The sequence below is a fragment of the Trachemys scripta genome, chromosome 9, assembly GCF_013100865.1.
Source record: "Trachemys scripta elegans isolate TJP31775 chromosome 9, CAS_Tse_1.0, whole genome shotgun sequence".
Classification (NCBI taxonomy): Eukaryota; Metazoa; Chordata; order Testudines; family Emydidae; genus Trachemys; species Trachemys scripta.
The window spans coordinates 75,340,668-75,367,448 of NC_048306.1; positions in this window are offsets into that span (position 1 = coordinate 75,340,668).

Consider the following 26,781-nt stretch of genomic DNA (forward strand, 5'->3'; position numbering starts at 1 on the left):
CGTCATTCTATAATATCTATTCTCAGATTTAAATTTCAGTCTCCTTTTCTGTCTCCCTTGCATTGAAACAACATACAGTCACTGGTCTTCCTATTGACTGATGCCAGTGTCAAGTGTAATGGGTTTTTGTGATGTAAACACCTGTCCACTAAAAGTTAGGACCCTCAACTTGTTTAAAATAGGTTAGGGAACAGCCAACAGATGGTAGTGAGTGAGCTGGAGCATTTTAAAATGGCCTAATTTTCAGAAAGTGCTCAGCACCCATGCTCTGAAAATCAGGCTAATTGAAAGTGTCTCAGGTTGGCACTCACAAATTAAAGTACTCAAAATCACCAGTCACTTTTGAAAATCTTGGCCTCACTGCAGCATCTGCATAATTTGGTGGAGCATTTTGTATCCCATGACTGTAAAGGGAAAGAGAGAAAATCTGTGCCCTATAAGTCATTCTGCAGCAGTTACACCTGAATGAATTTGCCTCTATGGGTTTTGATGACACATAAATTAAGACAGCCACTGGACAGATTTAAACTACATCCTGTATACTCTCTTTGTCTAGTCTTCAGTGTTTCCTCTCTTTTGACATTTTTTTTTAAACTTTTCACTTTTTTCTGCTGTTTTTACACTGTTCTAATAAGTTCTATTGCCCCTTCTTGTCTGTCACCATCCCATGTTTGGGGGAGTGCAACCCTCAACTGTACAATGGTGCAGAATGGCCTTGAGGAGTCAAGAGGCAATAGGAAACATTACTTCACCCACTGTTTAACTAGAGAAAGCAAGCATGTCAGTTCTTTGGCATAAAAGATGTGAAAGTGCTATGGGATCCTTTTTTTTCTTTTTTCAGTTGGGCCCCAAGTGTTCCCATGCTATACGTGTGATGTGCATTACTAGCCGATTAGAAGTGACATCAATTAGTCACTTTTCTATGGTTTTGGTGGAAAATAAAAATGAGCTCCTGTACACAAAAATCTCAAATTCATCTGTGTTGCCTAGGGATCTTTTCCCTCGCAATATCAGTTATCAGTTTAATATAATATTGTTGACTTAACAATGATGTATTTCAGGCTGAAGGCAGAAATGCATTTTGCATTAATAAATTGTTTTGAAATGGATTTAAGGAATATTTCATTACATAAGAGAGGCAGCTATAAAACATATTTGGTGGTCTTTCAATCATTGCTACCTGTGGTCTATTTGTGGGGATGGCATTTATCAGAGTGGCAGGAAATATTAAACAAGTGATAGACAGTTATTAGTTCTCCTAAAACAGAAGTCCTCATACCTTATACTCCTACGCCATGGGAAAAATTCACTTGGTATTTTCTTTCTGGCAACTGTTCTGCTGTTCATAATTTGATGGAAAATTGATTAATCACACATTTAACTCAATGCAAGATCTTCTGCACTGTAATAAATTATGGCCATTAATCAATAAGTACAAAGTAATTCCAGGAGCCTGGAGACATGCTGGTTTCTAATAGAAAAACTTGCGCTTAGGCCTTTCTGCCAGTGACCACTTCATCTGAGGTATTTTGCACCTGCCTCAATCCAATTAGATGACATAATTAATGAATCTCAATGCACTTGATAATTTGTTATACAAAAGAAAGAATGTTTTGGCATATCCATTAAATCCTGATGTACAACACTTTGCAAGGAGAGAAGGTGAACGAGGAAGAATAGAAGCTTAGGATGGATATCTTAAAGATCAAGTATGAATGTGGAAAGCCCTGTTTAGTACATGGAAGTGAGTATGCAAATTCAATTTAACTTAAAACAAAAGTACACACATTTCCTTCTCTTCTAGATAAAGAGAAGCTAACCGTGTTTAAAAACTTCCATGACATCTTGTTCTTTTTATGAAAAATTAAATGGTATGATTAGAGTAAGTATTCAGGAAGTATTATTTCCCAGGCAATCTAATCAATGTTTCCTTGGTTAAGTATCAGTTACAGTTTTACATATCTCAGTCCTTTTGCACCTGTTATATGCAGCTAACAAATAGGCACTCGATAGATTTCAGTGAGAGAAAGCATGTGAAGATAAAAAGAAAACCAGTCTGCTGCTAATTCTGTCACTAGGAGACGCCATGAGCAGATTTTGTTTAGAGACTTTGAAAAACAATTAGCTAAGGATTATAGGACTAAAAGGCCTTTACTAGCTGTACCTGGAAAATATTTTGCCCATTTAATGCCTTCTAAGCTGTCATTGTGCTTGAACTTCAGTTCTAGTGATTAATGAAAAGCTTCAGGGCACAGCTAGAAGCTAAAGTCTCAATTATGAAAAAGCAGTAACTAGTTTAATGTGCTGATGCTTTTATACTTAAACTGACAGCTGTGAAAAATGGCAATATTTCCAATCATGCTTTAATAATTTATCATTAATTTATTGGCATGTCCAACATACTTTACTCCCACTGTTCTTTTTTTCCTTTTAGGCTCGTGGCATTTTGACATAGAAGAACAAAATCTGTTGTAAATCTCTAAGGAGGATCTTCCTTTTTGTGACTGAGTGGCTATTATTTTCAAGCCTTCAAATGTTATCAAACAGCCCACAGTTCATCAATAGAAATACAGTATAAGCATTTTTGTGGGCCAGATCCTTGCCTGGAGTAAATCAATGTAGCTCTATCAGTTTAAATTGAGCTATTCTGTGTCATACCAGCTGAGGATATTGACTTGTGTGATCTGAGGTAAACATGTTCATGAAGGCAATTTTTTCCTTGGCTCCAGAATGCCGTTTAGAGCTGGAGCAAGAACAGAAACGAACTGTCTGAAAGTTCTAAATCAAAACTTAAAATTTAGAAAGAAGTTCTTTTGAAAAATAGAGCCAGACTCTCTGTTGGAATAAATTGGCATAGTTCCACTGAAGTAAATGGAAATGGTGGCATGTTTCACAGCAAACAATTGTAATCAATGAAGCTAATCAATCTATACCAACTGAGGATCTGACCCTTTATATTTATATTAATATATTGGACTTCTTTTTTGTTTCAGTATTTAAAGTTTCCTCTCCCTTGTTTATTTCCTACAAAAATGGAGCTGGTCAAATAGTACAAATTTGTGAATATTTGCATGCTGAGTTTGGTCTGCTGTGGTTCATGGAATCCCATTATATGTCATTCGTGACTATTCCAATGTGTGCTGTGTATTATAACAATATCATAAATATGGAAATGTTTGAAAATTCTAGTATGCATAATTGATAAGTTGTCTGAAAATTTGTACCAGAAGTTAATTCTTCCTTATTCTGCCTTTGATATTCCCCTGTTTCCAAAGTTTACAAAGTTTTAATCATCCAATCAAGGATTGGACCCAATCCTCCATTTTTGTACAAAAGTAGCAAGTTCTGCAATGGTTTATTCTTACATACTTTGACCAGTTCATTGAAGTCCCAGGTCTCAGCAGATGCTATTGTTATTAATAGGAATTGATGGTTGCTGAGCATTTTTGAAAATCTCACTACTTAATTTAGGTACCAAAATGTGAGCTGAGCTCTCTCGATAATCTGGCCTCTGTTGTGGGTGCTAGATCCTAAATTTAATGGTAATCTGGTCAAACACTGGGAAAAGTTTTCTGAATAACTTATTCTGAATTGTTTGAAGCAAACAAAAATTGTTTATTTGGATATTATTTAACTATCTACAGAGTTGGTTGAATAGTGGAAACAGGTATATAAGCATAGATTATTCAACAATTGATGTAAAAATAATCAGACTATTTGTGAGTGCTTTTTGACCAGTTCTATTAGTTGTACAGTTTACACAGTACACCATTAAAAATTACAAGGATATTTATTTCAAAGCATATTTATAAACAATTCAATTTTGAAAACAATAGCTGTGTTAATTTTTAATAGAGTTGTCAGCCAACTGCAACTTGTTGTGTTGTCTGATCAGAATATATTGTTGAAAGGCTGCAGCACACCTGATTTTGTTGACATAATGTATTACACATCAGAACAGTGTATGTGCCAAACCAAATTATATGCTCCATCTGCCAGGAGATTAGATAAAATGAGTTAGTCAATAACTACAGATGAAAAAAAGACATTTCTTAGAAAAAAATCTGCCTTCACTTGCCTGTGAATTAGGAAAAATATGTTCTGTTTCTAATTCTGGGCTAAAGTTTGTAATAATTAGTCAGAATTTCAATTAATATCAATGGAATTTTTGAATGAACAAGCCCAGCTCCCACCGAAGTCAATGCACGTTTTAACATTAACTTCAATAAGACCAGGATAAGGACTACGGGATTTGGTCCAACAGTAATACTTATATCTACTAGTAGTCATAGAAAGATTCAAGTCAGTGTTTTGTGAGTGAGTTCCTGAACAAGAAGGATATTTCAGTCCACATTACTTATCAGTTCAATAGTCCTCTGATGCAATATGTGACAGAGTCTACTCCAATGTAGCATATGGACTGGTCTGGCCAAACAGAGGAGTCTATTTTGACTCACCTAGGTGCACTTCTGCCTACCATTGCCAGTGGATGTACTGTTATGATAAATACCATTTCTCAGATCACTTAGCTCCTAGTCTGAGGCTTGATTATAGCAGTTCAAGGAAGTATGCAAAGTTATTCCAGCTACTAAATGGGGGAACTCTACTAATTAGTATAGGGTAGTTTACTGTCAAGTATAGGATCATCTTCTGAATTTAACCCCCTACATAGTCAGAGTGACTGGTAATTTGGACAAACTTCACAGAGCTCTTATTGGATTAGGACCAGATTCTGCAAATAATTACTCATGCTGTGGAGCACCAGCGTTGCCAGCATTTGTGATTTTATTGCAAATGTCATGGTATTTGGTGTTTTCTTAAAGCCCCAGCTCCTGGAATCATATGATTATGTGAGAATCACAGCTTTCATTAAGAAAAATAAAAAGTAAATTTCTACCCCTCATGGTTGTAAGAAAAAGCTTGGAAAATGTGACTCCTAAAGCCTCAACATAAAAAGAACCCAAAATGTAACTTTTTAAATAATCTGATGAGGTCTGATTCATAATTTTTCAGTTTGGGGTTGCAATACCGTGGCATTTACATTAATGTTGATTAGACTACTCATGTAAGTGCTACTTAATATGAGGACTGCAGAATCTGGTGTTCAGAGAGCTCTTACTTAGCTCATCTGGTTGAGTTGTGCTGCTGGACTAGTTCAGTTCTTTGCTGTGGTAATGTGTAGGACTGACAACTTAGTCCCCAAGGGACCAATCTTGCAAAATACTAGGTACCTACTGAAAGATGCTTTGTTAGGGGCACTAAGCACTTTCTCAGATTAGGCCCTAAATGGGGATCTATGAAACTGGTTATGCCCAATTTACTATCTAGTGATCAGACACTATATCTGAAGAGATCTCTAACATACAGAACTGAGAATAAGTGTGATAACTGGCTTGAATTTCATATAGGACAAATTCTGCCTGGCCTTTATGTGGAGTTCATTGTAGGACTTGGGCACAAATGGAACTTTAGCCTCCAGTGCTTTCAACATAAGGGCCAAGCAGAATTGTACCTTCTGTGTTACAGTAACTCATATATTATTTACAGGGCCATCAGAATGTCACATGTCTAATTCCATATATGGAAGTAGTCATGTAGTAACATATACATAAGGAGATACAGTATATGTATGCATATATATATATATATATATATATATATATATATAAACCTTCAAATATACAAGACACAAATTTCATGTTTGTCATCTTAAACATTTTCCTTAAGTCTAAGCCACATATACCTGTGCTTTATCTCTCCCTCACTGAGCCCATATTTTCTAAAAATAATCTATCCCTTGTAAGATACAGTACCTCCTCCGATGCTGCTGAAATGGATAAGAATATTGTCCATTCTGCAATAGAAGGATTTATCTCATTTTTCTTCTGACTTAAAGTGTTATTTTTAGCTGTTATTAATGCTACTTTAAACCAAATGTTATTTGCAGAGGAAGCACCCAGATATTCTTTAGTCATTTAATACATAGAGATCTGGGGAATGCTGTAAAACCAGACTGTAGTGGGGCGGCTACCCCACTCCCTGAATTTGGGCTGCAGCAGGCCAGTGGGCCTGCACAGACAGGGAGCCAATCAGGGAAGGCCTTATAGGGAGCCAATCAGGGCCCAGATTGGAGGCAGCCAATAAGGCCAGGCTCAGCCCTATAAAAGGCTGCTCAGGAAGAGCAGCAAGGAGTCTGTCCCAGGCCTTTTTGACAGGGAAAGGTCTGTCTCCAGGCTGGGAGACTAGCACCTAGGACAGCACAGTGCTGGGCAGGCCGGGGGGAGCAGAGGTTAACTCCAGCCGGGAGTCTGTCAGACTGCAGGCCCTGAAGGGAAAGGCCTAGCCGGTGCGAGGGGCCGAAGGGGAAGCAGACCAGGGAGGTGGACAGACAGAAGGAGAGAAGGAGGGCAGGACGGCTGCCACTAGAGGGTCCCTGGGTTGGGACCCAGAGTAGTGGGCGGGCCTGGGTTCCCCCTTTGCCTTGCACCCGGCCAACGGAGTGGCCATCTAGAGCTGCACCAACCCCTGCCAAGAGGGGAGTGACTTTAAGGGTGCAGTTGGCCACATCGGCCAGGACGCAGAGAGGCAGCTGATTGATTCATCCCCCCCCCCGCCCGGAAGGGGGCGAGGATGGACTAAGGGGCACTGCCAGAGGGCAGTGGCTCGAAGAGGACGCCATGAGCTTGGGAGCAACGCGGGTCCGGACACGCCAACTGAAGGTGAGACGACGGACGGGACACCACCAGGAGGGGCCGATCCACTGGACAGAGCTAATTCCCGAGACAACCAGTAGGATGCGCCAGGTGGTAAGTCCCAACCCCATCACACAGACCTATAAACTCTTTGATAGGGCTGAGTATTTTCTGTCCAAATTCATATCCCTTTCAATGGGGATAGTTATGATTGTGACTCTGAACTTAAACATGTAAAAATGAGTGACTTGAGTGCAATATGGAGATATAGAGAAATATAGTTTATGGATGTTATTCATCACAGTGTGAATCAGGATCTCTTCTGAAGTAGAAAACATTTATTGGCAGTCAGTGCTCCTCAGCCGCTAGACTCTTTTGGGTTGCATGCATCTAATCAGAGTGACCCCTGTCTATGTCCATATCCCCTCCCCAGCCAGCACTATGCACTTTTGGGGCAATGCTGCCTGTTTGCAGGGTCCCCAAGTGAACAATGAGTGCCACTGTATACTGCTATCTTGGTACTTTTTCTATTACCAGCGGACTCTGCATCTTCGGTTATTCCAGAGAAAACTGGCTTAACTGAGGGCATATGACTTCAAAACACTACATAGTATAAATGTAAGGAATGAAAATGGACAGTGCCAGCAAATACCTAAAGATGTGCTCCTTGTGCTTGCAGACTAGTAGAGTCAGTGGAAGTATTTACATGAATAAGGCAAGCAGGACTGAGCCAAAAATGTGTTTTGATATCATTTGTGGAAGTACCAAAAGAAAGGATGGTATTTCCAGGACTGACTTGCCTGGCTGGTATCATAATATCATTCCAAAGTAGCACCACTTTCTAAAAGTTTTGTAGCATTATGAATGCCCATAAGTACATTACTATGTGGATAACAAACTATCCATCTTGGGTAAAATGTTCACAAATTCCTAAGTGATGTATGAGCCCAAGTCCCATTTTTAATAGTAACTTAGGAGCCGAAGGCACACTGAAAGTCAATAGGTGAGTATGACAATTTTATCCCTTATCCACAGCATGTTTGGAAGTTCCCAAATGTTTGTGAGATAACCCCACCTTTAAGAAATGAAAATGCAGATTGGGTCTGATCTAAAGCACATAAAAGCCTTTTCAAGGTGTCTTTTCACTAATCAGTGGGTTTTGGACCAAACCAATGATCATTACTGATGATTAGAAGTGAGAGACACAGAATAAATATAATCAGGGTGGTGGCCTGGTCATGATTAAAAGAAAGACTTGGCACTTTAAATCATACTAATTGGAGGGCTATATACTACCTTAGGAGGAGCAAGGGTCCCAGGAACTGCAATTGTGGGGCGCGTCACTATGTGGAAGAAATCTCCTTGCTCTGTCCTCCTGGCTGTAAGGGACAGGCACAATCTGGTCCTAAAGGGTAAGCAGTTTAGTTCATAGCATGCCTTATGTGACAAGACAAAGGATGAAGCATCAGCCACACAGCTCAATTCTGGCAGCCTTTCTCAAGATGAGTAGTCCTCACTCAGTGGGACTACTTGCCTGATTCCTGTCCCTACACACACACAGCTTTTTGGGCAACATGTTCCCTGTGGGGAGCACCTTGGAAGCAGCCCTGTGGTCCCTCAATTGCAGGGGCTGCATGTCTGATTGAACTTACACAAACAGTTCAAAGTGGGGAGAGATGGAGGTGGGCTCCTTATTCTCTCTCACCCGCCAGCCCCATGCATGGCCAGAATCTAGCTTTTAATAGCTAACTGTGTGTATGTAAAGAAGATGATATCTGTCTGTCCTTGTGCAAGTTTCTTCATGAGGTTGATAGATTTCCATTCCATACGGCTAAATGCAGTGCTTTGCATGGTGCCAAGTATCAGAGGGGTAGCCGTGTTAGTCTGGATCTGTAAAAAGCAACAGAGAGTCCTGTGGCACCTTTAAGACTAACAGATGTATTGGAGCATAAGCTTTTGTGGGTGAATGCCTACTTCGTCAGATGCATGTGTGTATGTAATAATCTCTGCAATCCTATCTGAATACCTTCTGGAAACATTGTCTCTCCTGAGAAGTTTATCCAGCTTGCCTTGGAGTATTTTATGTTGACACTCTGAAATGAGAGGTCTTATACTGCTTATGTGGCCCACAAACATTTATTACATGGTAATAAGACTTCCTTAAAAAATCAAAGCTTTTAAAATCAGGCAAGGCAGTTATACTCTACAATAGTGGGTCACTCTTAGTTGAAATGGCAGTGTTGTAAAATTAGAAAATATCTCTAAATATGGATGGGACTATCTAAATATCCAGAGGTTCTGAGATAATACTGGTTTCAGAGTAGCAGCCATGTTAGTCTGTATCCGCAAAAAGAACAGGAGTACTTGTGGTACCTTAGAGACTAACAAATTTATTAGAGCATAAGCTTTCGTGGACTACAGCCCACATTCTAAGTAGTCCACGAAAGCTTATGCTCTAATAAATTTGTTAGTCTCTAACAAGTAATCCTGTTCTTTTTGAGATAATACTATATATATTCTGACGTATTACAGATGCACTTACAGTACTGGGGCAGTGTGATGGGAAGATCAAATTTTAAATGTTTAGGACAGGAGGAAACCAGAACTTTCATTTGATAGATGCACTTTAGGTGGCTAACAACTGGGTAAGTTATCTCTGAGTTTTGATAATCAGTCTCTGCCTTTTAGGATGGCAGATCTGTTTCTTATGCATTCTCTTTAATGTGAAAAAGATTCAGATTTTCATTCTCTGCCCTACATACTCAGGTTAGAGAGAACTTCCTATTTTTATAGCTTTGAAGCCAAATGGTTGTGCAGAGGCTGATTTCTTCACAAATCATTCTCAGAATTTTTTTCCCCAAAGGGAGCCCCATCTATTCCCCCTAATATCTACTTTAAAAGAAAGGGATAACACAACTAAGAAAACTGAATTTCACCTGTCAAAGGGCAGTGTGAATATTATTCAGTCCTTGTGGTAACAGCTGGCATTACTGAAACTATTGCCCAAATAGAGAAAAGTGGTCCTTGAAAATGATTCAGTGAATTGCAGAATAACTGGAAAAAATAAACATATTTTTAACTAGAAAAAAGCCTCTGTGTTCTTTTTCCTCTACGTGTGGCTGCATTGTTTTAAGTTTGAATGTAGCCTGTGACAGCTGAATAAGGCTTTATTTATTACAAACAGTTTGGTTCAAGAACTCATGGAAAGCACATTTGTATCTACTTTGTTACAAATGCTGACCACATTCTGATTTAGACAAAGTGCTAAAAGGATTAAAGGCACAAACATCTGCCTGGAACAAATGGCTGCAAACACTAGACACGTGTTTTGCTCCCATTGGAGCTCATCAGCACAAATCCTGTTTCTTGGGTAGGTTTAGACACTCAGTGTCAGGGTAGCTCAGTATTTTATCGTAAATAGTGAAATAAGAAGGCATTTTCCCCACAGATGATTTGTTGCAAAGACTTTTGGGGAACTCATCTGGGAAGCTTGTCTTGGGATCACTTTTAATATTTCATTGCAGACTTTAGAAGGAAATTGTTTCATTTATGTAAACACAGTGCAGGATAATAATATTGTTTTATAGTGCTGTGTAAAACAAGTAAGTCATACAGATTTATACTTTGAGGGCTCTGTTAGTAGTTAATCTGCTGCTGACCACCTGCGGAGGAGGACTGGAAGAGTTGTCTTTTGATCTCTTTTGTGAAATGACCTTTCAGGTTGAAAAAAATATAAAAGAAAATAGATGTGGATGAACCTTAAAAGGTTTGGTACAAATATTCTGTTTGGAACTATTTGGTCCTTTAAAAAAAGTTGATATAGGACATTAAATGTATGAAAAAGGGTAACATCTGTCTTTTAGGTCAAGAAGGATCATCACACATTAATGTAACTCAGCTAACTTCTTACAGGTCACTGAGACACATTGCTGATCTGTTAAAGTAATTTGTAAAAATTCTGTATTCTCAAAGAAGCCTAAAGAAACAAAATGTTAATGGAGATAGAATGTAATTTTAACTTCTTGTAATTCTTCTATACTTATTACTTTTCCTAGAGGCTACTGCCTAGTTGCAGCATTCCTATATATTACGTACACTAGACAGTGCTTCTTATAACATCTGCATCTGGTCTTTTGTAATCAGTTTCTGGCCTTTTCCTTATGTAGGTGTAAGAGATATTTTACAAGGACTGGTAGAAGGACATAATCAACTTAATGTAAATTTCTTTGAACAGAAAGGGCCACATTTAAACCCATTTAATAAAAGTCCAAATTTTCAATTCCATCTTAATTGCACCAGCAAATTTTGAAGATTCAATCTGTGCCACCAAAACAGAAATTTAACTTAGTCATTTTGCACAGGCATAAGTGATCACATAAGGTTTGTGGTAGCAGAGAGTAGGCTTTCAATCTCTGAATGGATCAGATGCATATTTTGGATATGTTCAGACTTCCTTTTTTTATAATGCTGAATTTCTTTGACTTATTGTAACAATACAGTGCCTCTTCTTGAAGTTTCACATGTCTGAATATCAACAGGCATACTTCTTGTATTCCTTTAATCAACTGAACATCCAGGAGGTATCTCGAATCCCCTGAAGGACTTCATGCTGACAATAATATCTGCTTCAGCTCTATATGTGGACTTGAAAAGGTGCAAATTAAGCAGCATTATTTTCTTTTTTTAACTCTTCTCTTTTGAGAGTTCACACTGAATAAAGGATGTTGCCCAGACCAACAGTAATTTTTTCTAAAGCACCTAAGTCCAGTTTCCAAAGTTGATGTAGGCACTTAGGCGCCTAAGCTACTTAGATGCTTTTGAAAATGGGATATAGGTACTTTTGAAAAATGTACCCCAAATCTCCTTTATGGAATGCTGGATCCAAATTTTCCTGAGCATGCTCAAAAATCGAGCAAGCCATGTACACTACATTACGCTCACTAATGTCCCCTCAGGATCATAAAGTAATGTCTTTTGGGGGGATAGTTACACACAACTTGAGATATAAATTGCATCCTTTTTAGTTGAGTATTTTCTGTGTGCTAGATGGCTCAAAATCCTTTGGCAGTCTTAAAATACCTTCAAACAGTCAAAACAAGCAAGTACTTTATGCACATTGCTTCCTACTGAAACTCTAAATTTAAATCATGACTATTTGCATTTCCAGGCATTTGAGTCTCAATGGTATTACTGGCAATAATGCCATTACTATGGCTTATCTTAAGAGGTATTGCAAGTGAAAGGCAGTATTCTTAGGAGTGCTAACCCCTTACTCCCGCTCCCCCCCGAAAACCTTTTTCTATCTCCCAGTATTGACCATAATCAAAGGTATTTGGGGGATATCTTTTGGCAGCATGGGGATTTAGTTCTAGATCATTTTTATTTTTTTCATACCATAAGAGAGAAATGTATTTATAAGACTGAAGGTGCATTGGATTCTAAGCATTTTTACTGGAGCAGGGAGAGTAACAAATAATTTAATCTGAACAAAGTTCTTAAGATTCTCTGGAATTTAAATATTTCCCAAGTTCTCCCAAGACTTCTGTTTACTGTATAGTTCAATACATGCTAACCAGTGGAAATTAGAGATGTGCCAGGTGCTATATAACTCACACCTGGCTGTGTGCAATGGATGATCTGAAATTGCACATGTGACAGAGGAAGGATGAGGTACCAGATGACTACAGAAGGACAAACAATACTTATTTTTAAAAAGTGATTTTAAAACCTTAAAAACAGGAATAAAAAGGACCTGGAGAATTATAGACCAGTCAGCCTAACTTAGATACCTGGAAAGACACTAGAACAAATGATTAAAGAATCAGTTTGTAAGTACCTGGAGGAAAATAGAGTTATAAGGAATAACCAGCATGAATTTGTCAAGAACACATCATGCCAAACCAACCTATTTTCCTTTTTTGACAGGGTTATTGGCCTGGGGGATGGAGGGAAGGAGTAGATGTGATATGTTGATTTTTAGTAAGGCTTTTGACACTGTCCCACATGACAGTCTCATAAGCAAACTAGGGAAATGCGGTCTAGATGAAATTACTATATAGTGGGTGTACAACTGGTGGATATGACCATATTCAAAGAGTAATTATAAATGGTTAGTGGTGAAACTGGGAGGGCATATCTAGTGGGGTTCCACAGGGGCCATTCCTGAGTCCAGTGAGACAAAGGAGATAATTTTTCCACTGTACTCAGCCCTGGTGAGATTCAGATGGAGTACAGGGTCCAATTCTGTGTGCTCTGCTTTAGGTAAGATATGGACAAGTAGGAGAGTCCAGAGGAGAGCAACAAATACGATAAAAGGTTTAGAAATGTTAAAAAAATGAGCAAGTTTAGTTTTGAGAAAAGAAGACTGAGGGAGGACCTCATAACAGTCTTCAGATATGTAAAGAGCTGTTATAGAGAGGATGGTGATCAATTGTCCATGCCCACTGAAGGTAAGACAAGAAGTAATGGGATTAGTCTGCAGCAAGGGCCATTTAGGTTAGATATTAGGAAAAATTTAGTAACTGTAAGGATAGTCAAGCTCTGGAATAGGCTTCCAAGGGAGGTTGTGGAGGTTTGTAAGAACAGGTTGGACATCCACTTGTCAGGGATAATCTGTGTTTACTTGCTCCCACCTCAGGGAGCTGGACTTGATGACTTCTTGAGGTCCCTTCCAGCCCTGCATTTCTATGGTTCTGTTTTACCAATATTTGGTTGTGCTCCGTATGTATCTGAAATTGAACACTATTTGCAATTAAAGTGAGGCAATAATTACCCACAAAATATCAAATAGCAAACACAGCCATTGAATTTTTCTGCAAGCACTTGCATGTTCATATAACAAGCTAGCTGCCGCCAGCCCTCTTGGATGAGAACTAAGTACCCTTAAGCAATGCTTTTCAACAGGCCCCATTTTATTTTCCAATTTTTCAGCTATAAGGTATCAAATTGCACAAGTCTTCTTGTAGTCTGTTACATATGTTTCAATGTAACAACTCAACACTGATTTCACAAACAAATGACTGAGGTATGTATAAAAACCAAGAGTTAGAAATAAAGCATGTAGAAATGTAATAATATAGAAATGTCTCCAGTAGCTATACATACACAAAACTCTATCTACAAAATACAAAATACCCTTCTGTTTTCTGAGTAGCTTTGTTGTGATGATGCCATGTGAGTACTGCCCTAGAAAAATTTCCAGGACATATGTTACAGAGTAATCCATTTACTTTCTTCTTTACGTAATGTTACTCCAGGAAGAATTCATTTGCAGGGGTAGAACTTCTGAGGATTGTAAGGTTCAGAGATCCAGTCTTTCTACCCAAAGAACTAGAAATATTATGTATACAGACACTCAGCCTCTGGAAGTCAGTTTATTAACCTAGGAATAGTCTAACTGTAATCGCATTCTATAATAGTCTAACGCTTTGGTAATCTCTATCATTTTGACACTTAACAGTGAACATAGAGGTTCTAGCTATGTGATGAACTGACAAAAAATTAAAAGCATTTATTCTGTACACATTAAAGGCCTGCATTTCTATGATGTTATGATCTCAAATTTGCAGGAACAGCATTAAATTATAGTGATGTATTTACAGAGCGGGTAACAAAATACCACCCTTGCCATGAATACCTCTCTTTCTGCACTTCCCTCCACTTGTGTACCCAGGTAAGGCCAAACATAATCTGTTTCTAATGTCCTACAGGTTGCAAGCCCCCCACACCACTGCTGGTCACAACGGTAGTACCTGTTCTTATCTGAGTTCAAATATAGTGCAGGCTAGCAGTGCTACCCCTGAGAACAGGGGAAGAGATAGGGCTATGGCTCTGCCTCCTTCATGTCATGCAGCAGAGCTGGCTAGGACCTCAACCCTGCCAGGTGCTGAGCACCCACAACTTTTGCTGACTTCAGTGGGTGCCATGTGCTCAGATGCACCTTGTAGGACCAAGCCCTAGCTGCAGAGCGAGCACTCTGCCTGCTCTTGAAGAGTGTAGAGAATGTCATGTTTCTCTGCATTGTAATGAGCTTTGATACAGCCCTAATTAAGGAAGAATGCATTCCTTGCCTGGTTTGAAAGCTTCTTCCCATAATCAAATATTTTACTAAGTTAAATTACACAAGGTTGTATTGTTGATTGTCCTCACATGTTGTGAAGGCCTGTGCTAATGTGTCATACCTATGATAAGTCACAGACTCTCTGGCATGTCCAATGTGACACAGGCCTGACTTCTTATGTAAATGATATTGATACATCCGGAACTTGGGACTTTTTCAGAAAAGAATAGTTTCAATTACCATTTTTTGAAAAAGGCATAGTTTGTAACCTAGCTGCTCTTAAGGGCTTAATCTTTGTTTCTTAAGCTCTTCAGAGTAGGGACTGTCCTTTTGTTCAGTGTTGTACAGCACCTAACACAATGGGGTACTGGTCCATGATGGGGGGGGGCCTTAGGTACTACCACAGTATAAATAATAATCATAAATAATCTCCTCATAACATTAATTCATTATTATTATTACTACATGATTTTTTGCGATTGTCTTATTTTATAGCTGAAACAAAGCAAAGGGTAATTTATGGCTACAGGGATAGAGACATTGGCCAGGTACTTTTCTCCCTAGCATATATTTGATGATTCTGCTCCCATTAAAGTCAATGGAAGTTTTGCCATAGACTTAAATGGAAACAGAATCAGGCCCTTAGGACCTTTTTCACTCCCGCACTATTCCAATGTTACTGGGAGCAGTGGAGTTCCACTGGTGTATAATTGAAGTGAAGCAGTGATGAAACAGACCCTTAATCTGTATCCTATTGACATCTGTGCAGATTCTATGGGAAATCTTATTTTATCTCTCTCAATGAACTGAATGTTTGGAGTCTGTATTTATGTGCTAAGAGGAGAAAATATGCCCACAGTTCATTCGCATAATGAACAGGATGGGAAAATAATTCTGTGGGGACTAACATTGTTTGGTTTGTCATGAGACATACTTGACATTTACTGCTTTGTCCCTTTTGTGCTATTGCAATACACTGTTAAAAGATTGTGCCATAAATCTGAAAGAATGTTTTGCAAAGTTCATATCTGCATTTGCTACCTTTAATATTAATAGGAGGGTATCTTTAAAGTGAGTAAATTGAGAAAGTGGCTGAAACTGTAGTTTATAAAAGAAGATTAGTGGGTTTAATATGCACTGGAGAGTAAAAGAAAAATCTTATTACTGTATGGAGAAATTACCTCATAAAGAAGCTAATACAACAGGCTAGGGAGTAATTTTTAACAAGGTTTTTATGATGCACAAGTGTAGGGAAGTTAATGAACTTATCTTTCTAGTTATTTTCAGATTGTAACAATGCTTTTCTTTTTAGTTCTTGTGCTTTAAAAAGTAAAACACATTTAATCACTTACAATAAAACTAACTCATTACTTTGATAAATCAAGGAAAATCCTATACTGTTCAATTAGATGTTTGTGGCAGTAATGCTAGAAACTAGATCAGGTGATTATATTAAGTATGGAACAGAGTAAAAAGTGAACTGCTTGCCTTATGTATTGTTGAAATTAAAAGATGCCACATTGTCAGTGAATGTTCATTTTTGGGAGGATCTACTCTAGTTTTGATAATAGGACTTAGGAAAAAAAGACTAAAGTAGGGAGTGAGGCTAAGACTTGGTTTTAACAATTCCACTCATTGCAAAATAGCCATGTGGTCTTTGACATTCATAAAACAGACATCTGAAGAATGTCACATCTGACAGCAAAGAAACCATGGGGGGAGTTGGTAAATACAGAATGTCCATCTGTCAGCACCCCAGCATGGCATGCGTAGGTATTGTGTAGGAGGAGTATGTCCACATTTTTCTGCCCAAATGCAAAGACAGACTGCTGAGTAAAACAGTTCAATCTTGATATTGATTAAAGAGATGTGCTCTCCTTCTATACTATAATGATTGCACTTGAAAGTAATTCAGCAAAACTCCAAAGGAAAGATCTCACTTCAGGTTTTTAAGTACAGATGTACTAAAACAGAAATAATGCATGGTTGGAGATACCACCAAAAGTTGATACTATAATAGGGTAAACTCACCTGATTGGGAGTTTATCTAAACTATTTCTGCATAGACTGGAATAATGGTAAGGATCAAAATTATTCACAAAGTACACCATAAAAACATGGGGAAAGAAGAAAAATGGAGGGTGATGACAAGAAAATAAAAGTTGATTGTTTCCTGACTGAGCATGGAGAAGGATGAGGTTTTTGGGTTGATTTGCTTTTGTTGATGAGAACATTCTTCTATTTATATGTATCTGCAAGGAGTGGAAGTAGGATGTTCCCCACTGTTTTAATATTCTGAGGAAGTTGGTGACAAGCAAGTTACACACTGCGCAAAGCATTCAAGTATTACCACACTCTTGATAAATCATAGTTGCCACTGTTTACTGCACAAACTATGTGGGCATCATTGTCTGATCCAATTAATCTAGGGACTCCTATAGTTAAGAGGAAGCCATCGCCCCCAAAATAAGTGCTATAATTACTGTAGTATACCCTAGGTGGGAGAGTTTTTCCAAACAGTCCACAGTTCTATACAACTGGAAAGCACCAGATTCCCAAGTAATATTGCATGGGGACGCACACTGTTGGTGAAATAGTGATTTTAGGAGTTAAATGCAGAGGTGATTACAGGGGAGTAATCCTGTTGGGAACTTATGTTGAAGGTGTTGGAAGAAAGTATATCACTTACGTTATCTTACATTCAGCAGGTGAAATCCTCACCCTTTGGTAATCAGGGGCAAAACTCCCGTTGACTTCAGTGGAGCCAGGATTTCACCCAGAGAGCATGACTCTCCACTCTCTTACACTGATGTAACTCATTTTTAAGTGAGGATCAAGTCCAGAGTGTGACTCCGTTAAGAGACGAGGAGAGGTAGTATCTTTTATTGGACCAACCTCAGTTGATGAAAGAGACAAGCTTTTGAGCTTACATGAAGCTTGTCTCTTTCAAAAACAGATGGCGGTGCGATAAAATATATTATTTCACCTACCTTGTCCCTCTAAGATCCTGGGACCAGCCAGCTAGAAACAAGCCTGTTAGGACTCAGTAAAACTCCTTTACCACTCAGTTACATTTCTTTAGAAATACAGTATCATGAAACTGATACATGGGCTCCTGTCTTGACTAAATGACTAAAGAGGGAGAGAGAAGGCTGTTCTAAGTATCAGTGCATCAACTTCATTTATAAAAAATTGAGTATACTCCTCCTTTTCTGATTTTGAGGTAGTCAGGAGAAAATCTCTCTTAAATAAGGATCTGACAGTACAGCTAACATAAAGCCATTACTTTTATCTGTTCCTACCATCCATTTGTCCATCAGGAAAGCAGGTAATATGATATAAGACTGACCCTGGCTGGATTATGAGTTCTCTCTCATTATCTCTAGGTTATTTTTGCAGTTGGCTGAGTTGGCCTGACACTACTTTTACAGCACAGACTTTCTTGGTGGCAATCAGAGGGAACATCAGAATCAGATAGAGGTGCTCTTTTATGGGCTATTAGATTAAATGGAGAACAATAGCCAGTGACGCGACAGGGGAATTGCAAGATAATGATATATTCAATTTTTAATACTCTCTAAGCAGGTGTACACACACTAATTTACTAGGCAGAATTATATCAGGTTTATATATTCTGAATAAGTTGTTGGGCTTGGGTGAAGGAGTCACAAGACTTTGTCAAGTGGTTGAAGTAGATGCAGCCTTTACACATCACCATTAACATAGTCATAACCTGCCCTTCATGCGCAAAGAAATGTCACAATCAAAGTTCAAATGAGTAAATCCAGAATCTCTTTTGTTATATGACTATCATGATTTTCAACAAAGAAGGTGACTCTGAAATAGGCTTTGAGGTGATCCAAGCACTAACCAGACATTGCAGATGATTTAAAATGTTCCCAGTGTACGTGCATGAGGGGAAGTCTACCATTTGCACCATAGCCATTATCTGAAGTGTATGTAAATGCTGGTGCTTCTGCTTTGTAATGTGGGGTAGCTGTGGTAGACTCATAAGCTCTGAAAGAAATAAGAAACCCTGGGTTTTAGGCTTAGTATTAACCCAGCTGGAGAAAGATATGCAATTGTTTGTCATCTGATCTATATATCAGTGGTAACATATACGCTTTCCTTCTTCTTGTGTTTCTTAGAGCAGGTCTTTGTAATCAAACCACAGCAAATGCTAGAAAATGATGCTTGGAATGAAGCATCATGGGATCAGTATGCTGAACAAACCTTTAGAAGCCAATTTACTGTATATTAGAGTGTGGCTGTAAATAAAGGTCAGCCATTTCTGCTATTCTTTGGTTTATAGACTACATGGTAGGATGATTTCTGGAATATACAGCCTTCTTCTGGAAAATCTCATCTAAGAAAACTGGAGTTTTCCTATCCTGGTTAAGCTTTTGACTACTCATGTGTAACACTTGATGGAATAGTCATTTTTGTCAGAGTGCTCATGCTCAGTGCCTCTAACATGGAACTGTGGTAAAATAATGAGTGATGCAAATCCAGAGGAATTCTTCTCTTCCTACCCTTTTCTCTAATAATGTGAGTCCAGCGATGCTGCCATCCAGCAGCAGGTGTATCACTATATAAATATACCTTCTGAAGAAAGTAAGGCTCCATAGTCAGTGTCCAGAATACCCACATTTCCACTCAACTTATATGCATGATGTGGGGAACACAAATTACGTGCCAAGAACCATCATGATGGGTAAAATGGCTCTAAACAGCTTATGGGTGCCTCTTCTAGGGAGAGCTTACTGATTCTGAATACAAAATAAGAATTTTTTTCATATCAATGAGGAAATATTAGCATTGGCATTAGTGCTGCCAGATCAAGATGAGTGACTTTTCTGCTGTGGCCTAGTATCAGAAATTTTGACCCATTTTCCAGACTTTTCTGTAAGATGTAATTCTTGCTGTGCTGGTTTGTGGAGTATTATAGAACTATCAGTATGGCGTCACCTACTTCTAGTACAGCTCTCTCTATAGGCCTCAGCATAATGGTGGCGCTACATACCTCCACCTTCACTTCACTGTCACTACGTGTATGTCAATGCCACATATTTTATTTTCAATACTGATGCTGGATTTCTAGTAGTAATGGGCCTGAAAATCCAGATTCAAGCAGCCTCGAACTTTGGTTTAGAAATTTGTTCAGAATCTGAAACTTGCAGCTGACTTCTCTCTCTCTCTCTCTCTCTCTCTCTCATGGGCTGAACGAACTACAACTATCCCCAAATTTAATAGAAGTTTGCATTCATGTCTTGGAATAGAATGCATCGAAAAATGAAATACACCACTGTGGTGTTCTCAGGAGGAGATTTGGGAGGGTGTCTTTAGTTATTTATTAACCTTGTACCTTTCTTAACTGATACTTTCATCCCAGACTATGTTTCATGCCTTGGTGATTTAGGATCAGTCCTTCAGTGACAAATTTTTACAAGAGAATAAGCCCACCCTTTCTCCTCTGCCTCCCCTATAACTGTTTTTTATTCCTTCTTGTTCAATGGAAGCTGACTGGGGCTGGAGATTGGAATTTTTGTCCTGCTGAGAATATGGAACAAAATAAATTGACAGTGTTTTATTCCCCCTAGAGTAAGAAAAATCAGACTTTGTGGATGCCGATGACTCAGACTGATGATTTACTAAAACACACACATTTACAAATATATGCCCTTGAGAGGTCAGCTGCAAGTTTCAGCCAGCATGTTTGGTCCTTGGGCTTTGGTTGCTAAAATAAAAAAAGGTGCATTAACTTTGCTATAAATATGTACAAAATAAGTCCTGTAGGTATCTAATGAATATGTCTAATACAAATATATTTTATTTTATTGTTTAGAAGTTCTTAAACCACCCTCATCACTGTAATATCTGAGCTGCTTCCAGTGGTGCATTAAGAGATGTGACAAACATCTGTCATGTGTGGTTAGAAATGCACTGTCTGTCAAATGATGAATACTGTGTTTGTTTGCAAACTGAAACCTTTCAGAAGAGCTACAGTTGTATTTCTCTATATATCTAATGGAGAAATCAATAAAATGTCAATATTTTTAATTGGTATTGTTGTAAAGAAATAGGGTAGTGAGACAGTTGGCCAAGTTTTTATCTCAGTAGTAATGAAGTAAATCAAGAGTAATTACACTCAAGTCAAACAAGCTATTCAAGATTTACATAGTTTCTCTGTCCTCTCCAAAACATACCACACACAGACTGGGCCGGCTCCAGGGTTTTGGCTGCCCCAGGCAGCCAAAAAAAAAAAAAAGTTGCTATCTGAGGCAGCAATTCGGTGGGAGGTCCTTCGCTCCAAGCGGGAGTGAGGGACCGTCTGCCGAATTGCCCCTGAATAGCTGGACGCGTCGCCGCTCTCTGAAGTGTCCGCCCCAAGCACCTGCTTGGTAAGCTGGTGCCTGGAGCCGGCCCTGCACACAGAGTAACAATGATGTTTTGGGGGAATTTGTGCAGTAAAAATCACCAATCTGTTGCTGAAATCTTAAGCAAATGGTTTGACAAACTGTGATCTCTCTCTCTTTAAATCCTGTGATGTTGTTGAAGAACTAACTGCTTCTTTAGGTCTTGTAGACTAATTAATTAGGCAAGCCACAAGCTAGAAAGAAATTTTTAACAACCCATCTCCAAGAACAACCACTGATCTGCCTTTCCAGCAATGAAGAGCTGCAGAGTAAACTCAGGTGGAAATATTACTTGAAGTATCATGAGAACACTTTCTCTCAAGTTTCAATCAACCTCATGAGCCTGGACAGAAATATTACAAAAACAGCATTTCATGGAGTATTTCTGCTTCGAAACCCAACTGAAACTAAAGACACACACAAAAATAACCCAAACCAAAATAAACATAACATTAAAACAAACAAACAAAACAAATTCACTATATTTTTTGAACCAGAAAAGGTTCATTCTCTTCATTTTTTATCTGAACTTTTGCCCATCCACAGTTGGAAGTAGACACTGTGTTCCATGGACCGTGAAACAGATGGGGAAGAGTCATGTGAATATTGAAAAACATTTCTCACAAATATGTGTTCAAATTTTTTTAATGAATTTACTTTAACAATGCTCATTCCCCATCTGCATTTACATTATGTGAATAATCAAGTTATTGAGTTTTATTGGCACAAATGTCTTCAGAAAGCAAATTTCAAAGAGATGTGTAAAAGTATTCATGAAAAAACGTGGTTTTAATATGCAAGCACAAGTTGATTTGGCATTATTTTTGCCAGAACGTAACATGACCCCTTCCATTTTACCTCTTCATGTACAGCCATTACTGCTAGCAGTGCCAAGTTGAACAAATCTGGCAATAGCATGTATCCTTTTCTCACCCCTGGGAGCATCCAGAACCATCCCATCAACTTCTTGTCTACTCTCACCACATTCATCAACTTGCTATAGATGTTTTGTATCAGCTTGATCAATTTCTTGGGGATGTCATACATTCTCAAAACTTCCCATATCTCTTTCTGTCTGATGCTATTCAAAGCCTGTTTGAAGCCTATAAAATTATTGTAGCAGGTTTGGTTGTGTTGCATATACTTCTCTGATATCTGTCTTATCACAAATACCTGATTATAATCCAGCCTGTTCCTCTGCAAGTGCCACTTCCACGGACCTCTTCATTCTCCTCCGTTTTCATGAATGCTTTTCCTGGCACACTCAATAAGCTGATTCCACACCCTCTCATCTCCTCTTTCATAGATTTTTTTTATTCAATACTTGCTTTTGTTTGTAAATCTTATTGAATTGCCTTTACCAAGTGTCCCTTGCCTGCATACTGCAGCTCTGCAGTTATGTTGTCTCTTCCCAGTGTCTTTCCCTTTTTCAAATTTTCTATTGAGATCTTTATTTTTTATTTTGACAGTTCTGTCATCTAAAAGAGAAATGGATAAATTAATGGTGGTTAAGTCCATTAATGGCTATTAGCCAGGATGGGTAAGGAATGGTGTCCCTAGCCTCTGTTTGTCAGAGGATGGAGATGGATGGCAGGAGAGAGGTCACTTGATCATTGCCTGTTGGTCCACTCCCTCTGGGGCACCTGGCATTGGCCACTGTCGCTAGACAGGATACTGGGCTAGATGGATCTTTGGTCTGACCCGGTACGGCCGTTCTTATGTTCTTATGCTCTTCTTAATTTGTACTAGGAAGCTTTTTCAGGACCGTTTCATCTCCTGTGTTCTGCACATTGTACAGTTCTTCACAATATTCGTCCCATTGCTTATTCTTTGGTTGTTCACACTCCATTCTTTTATCTTGCAATACAATCCCATGTACATTTCTCTTCAAATATTCTTCAGCTTTTTTACATTCTTCACTTATCCAGTTGTTACTGTCTCTTTCCTTTATGTTTTATCTCTCTGGTCAACCTATTGTACTTAACTCTTAGACTAGGACAGTGAAGACATTAGATTCACAGACAATATTGACCTTATAGCATTGACCAAGGAGGTTCTGCAGAAAATAACTGACAAGGTACACTAGGAAAGGAGAAAATTCAGACTGAAGATTATCACAGAGAAGACAAAAATATGGTAATTTGAAGACAAAAGGAAGAGGTAAAGATCAAAGTTGCATATAAAGAACCAGAACAAACAGAAAAATGTGTTTTCCTTGGAGGACTACTATCAAAGAATGGGAATAGGGAAGATAAATAAAAAAGAAGAATTGGACTAGCCACTACTGCATATAGAAAATGCTGCAAGATCTGAAAGGCTAAAGATATTTCAATAAAAACAAAAATCAGTGTATATGAGCCAACTGTCACACCAATACTGCTGTATGGGTCAGAATGCAGGAGTATGAGAAAAAGGCAGTGAATGAAAGATATTGACTGCAGAAATTAACTGGCTGATGGGAATACTAAGAGTTTCAAGAATGCAGAAAATAAAAAAATGAAGTGATAAGAAAATAGCACAAGAAACAATGATGTTAGAGAAGATTTAAGAAAGACAACTGTGGTGATTTGTACACATGTCAAGAATGGACCCAACAAGGATACCATTCATAGTGATACATACCAGATTGCAATGAAATAGAAATAGAGGAAGACTGAGGATTGATTGGATAGACTTGGTGAAGAATGATATGGAACAATACAGTTTAAATATGAATGAAGCTGTGAAGCTGGTACAAGATAGAGAGTGGTAGAAAGATTTCACCTGGCCCTATAGTCTCTGCTGAGCTGCTGGACAGGAATCAAAGACTGCCAGAACATAATGAGGGATTGTAGTGGTATTGGGATGGATGTGTGTGTGGGTTCATTCAATCAGAGATCAGAGCCAATTACCAGGCAACTTATCTGACCAATCACTACTAAACAACACAGCTTTAATTTGAAATATTCATGATCAATCTACAAAGAAGAAAAAAATTGAAAAGGTATTGAGTTAATTTTTTATCTACCCCATCGAGCAGCATAGTTATCCATAACCATTTGTGATCAAAATCACTACTGCCTCGGGAGTGTTGTTGACAAGATCAGTTGAAGACACCAATGATATTAGCAAGTTAGCTAGCTGTCTCTCTAACTGATCCGCAGTACTGATATGTACTGATCACTATCTTAATTCTTCTTTCTGGAGAGCTAGTCAGTATATTACATTTACAAAGAAATGCCAGCACCAGCAACAAATCATGGGAAAATTTTGTGACCACTATCATTCTGTATCACTCACTCTCTTTCACACACACACACACACACACACACACACACACACACACACACACACACACACACACACACACACACACCCTGAGGCACAAAACCAAAAAATCAGACTATTTACAAGTCCAGAAATCTCCCTATTCCATGAACATGATAGCCGCAATGATGGGAAAACACAGTCACAGATGCAGCCACCCACTTCTTAGGGCCTTCTGACTAATCTAGTTCTCTAATTTACTTCTGTCATGTGCCTGTCACTGTAGTATCTCATCACTGAGTATTGTCATGACCCTGTAACTCAAACAATCAGGCTTGGAAAATCTCTTTGAAACTGAGAAGATCTAGAAAGGTTGGCTACTGGGTAAGTGTCTGCAGATGTATATTACCAGTGCCAAATGTTTCTTAGAACTGACACAATGGAACACATACATATGTAGTTAATCCTATCATAATCAATGGGACAACAGGTTTCCTTTGAGACCCTACATAATGACTCCAGGAGCCATTGAACCCAAACTCTTATAAGGCCTGATGACAGTATCCTCTAGTTCATCTGATCAATTAAAGGGAGAACCTTTAGCATCCTGACAGTGCATTTCAGGTTCCTAGATAAATCAGGTATTGCATTATTATATTACCTCACTAAGATCAATGAGAGATTTCTTACATGGTGAATATTATATAGCAGTGCCATGCAAATTGGAATATATAAACTTGAGGAAGCTGAGATGAACCTGTCAAACCAGGATTATCTGGAAGGCAATTGTATATGAAAGCAATTTGTGTGAACACGGTACCTAGGATGAGGATGCTAGAAACCAAATACAGCGAGGGACTTCTAAGATTATTGCTGTATTTTATACAAGAATGGACACAATCCAGGGAATGAATGTGTGTACTATGTACAAGGAGTGGCTTAGAAGATATTTAATGAGAAACTTGGAGAAAAAAGAGTGCATTGCAGAGAGACATAAAATAAAAACCTTATATTCATACCTCTGCGGTAACACTGCACAGAAAATCGAGAGCAATTGTGCACAGGTGACCCACAATGGACGTGTGCACAAAAGAAAATAACTCCCCAGGATGGAAACTGTACACTGTTCATAACATAATGTAATGAAAGTAGTGTGCTGGGTGTGAGAAGGCATTAAATAGCGCTGAGTCCCCTCATCCTGGTTGTCTGGAGCAGACAGAGTGGTGGTGCTGCATAGCCAGTGATACTGTATAGCTGGTGGTCCTGTGTAGCTAGTGGATTCTGGCAGGTGTTGGGATTGGGAGATGGTAAGACTGCTTTTGGGAAATCTAATTCCTGATCTTCCGTAACTTCCCCAGATAGAAACAGTTCTGATGCAGGGAACAGCTGACTGCTCTGACCCCTGCAAGTAGAACCATGGCCTGGTCTCATATCACTTCAGGGAGACCATCTGCTGTCACTTAACAACACAGGAAATCATCACTGAACGAAAAGTCACTCATATACCATCTTACAGTTCCTAAAGCAAAACGGAGGTATAAAGGAACTGCTAATACATAGGGTACAATACACAATTAAAGGAATGCAGCAAATGTTGTAGGTAAATGTATCAAGTATGTTTCCCACTGAATCACACGGCTAGTGAATAGCTAAACAGCTACAATAGCAGGGACATAATTCTGGGGTTTATTGCTTCCCTCTGCATAGGTAAATACAGGAGAGCAAAATGCAATGAGCTAGCAAAGGGATCATGGAATGGAGAGTGTGACTTTATGGCATGCTCCTTTTCACCCATCTGTGTAGAAGCCCCGCTGCAGGGATTAGCCTGAGTGAAGAGAGGCCAAGCCTGGGGTGGGAGTGGACAGAACAACAGTCATTCCTTCTCAACCCTGCAGGATTCTCACTACTCAGTAATGCTCTGAGAGCAGGTACTTCAGAGTTATACATTAATAGGCAGTGTTGCATCACCAGCGGAATAAAGGACAGTGCACACTTACTCAGAAGTTGGTTGATGTGTGTAAATATACTTCTATGAATTATGAGTGTTCATATGTGAAAATTGGTATTTTCTTCAGTGTTTTTGATCCAGGTTGAAATGTTACTATTTGTGCCTCTGATGAATAAAGCTCCTTATACAGGGGAAAAGATCAAATTTCCACAGTTAGGCAAAATAATAAATTTTTATGGGTTTGCTTTAAGCAGATTTCAATGTTTAGAAAGCAAAATGGCAGTTTCTGATTTATGCACAGCATTTGGAATGACTAAGAAAAGTCTGGTTTATTTAAATGCCTATATAAATGTGATAATTTTAAATAAATGTAGCCCATGTAATAGGGTATAAAATAGGCCAAAGTGACCAAGGATACAC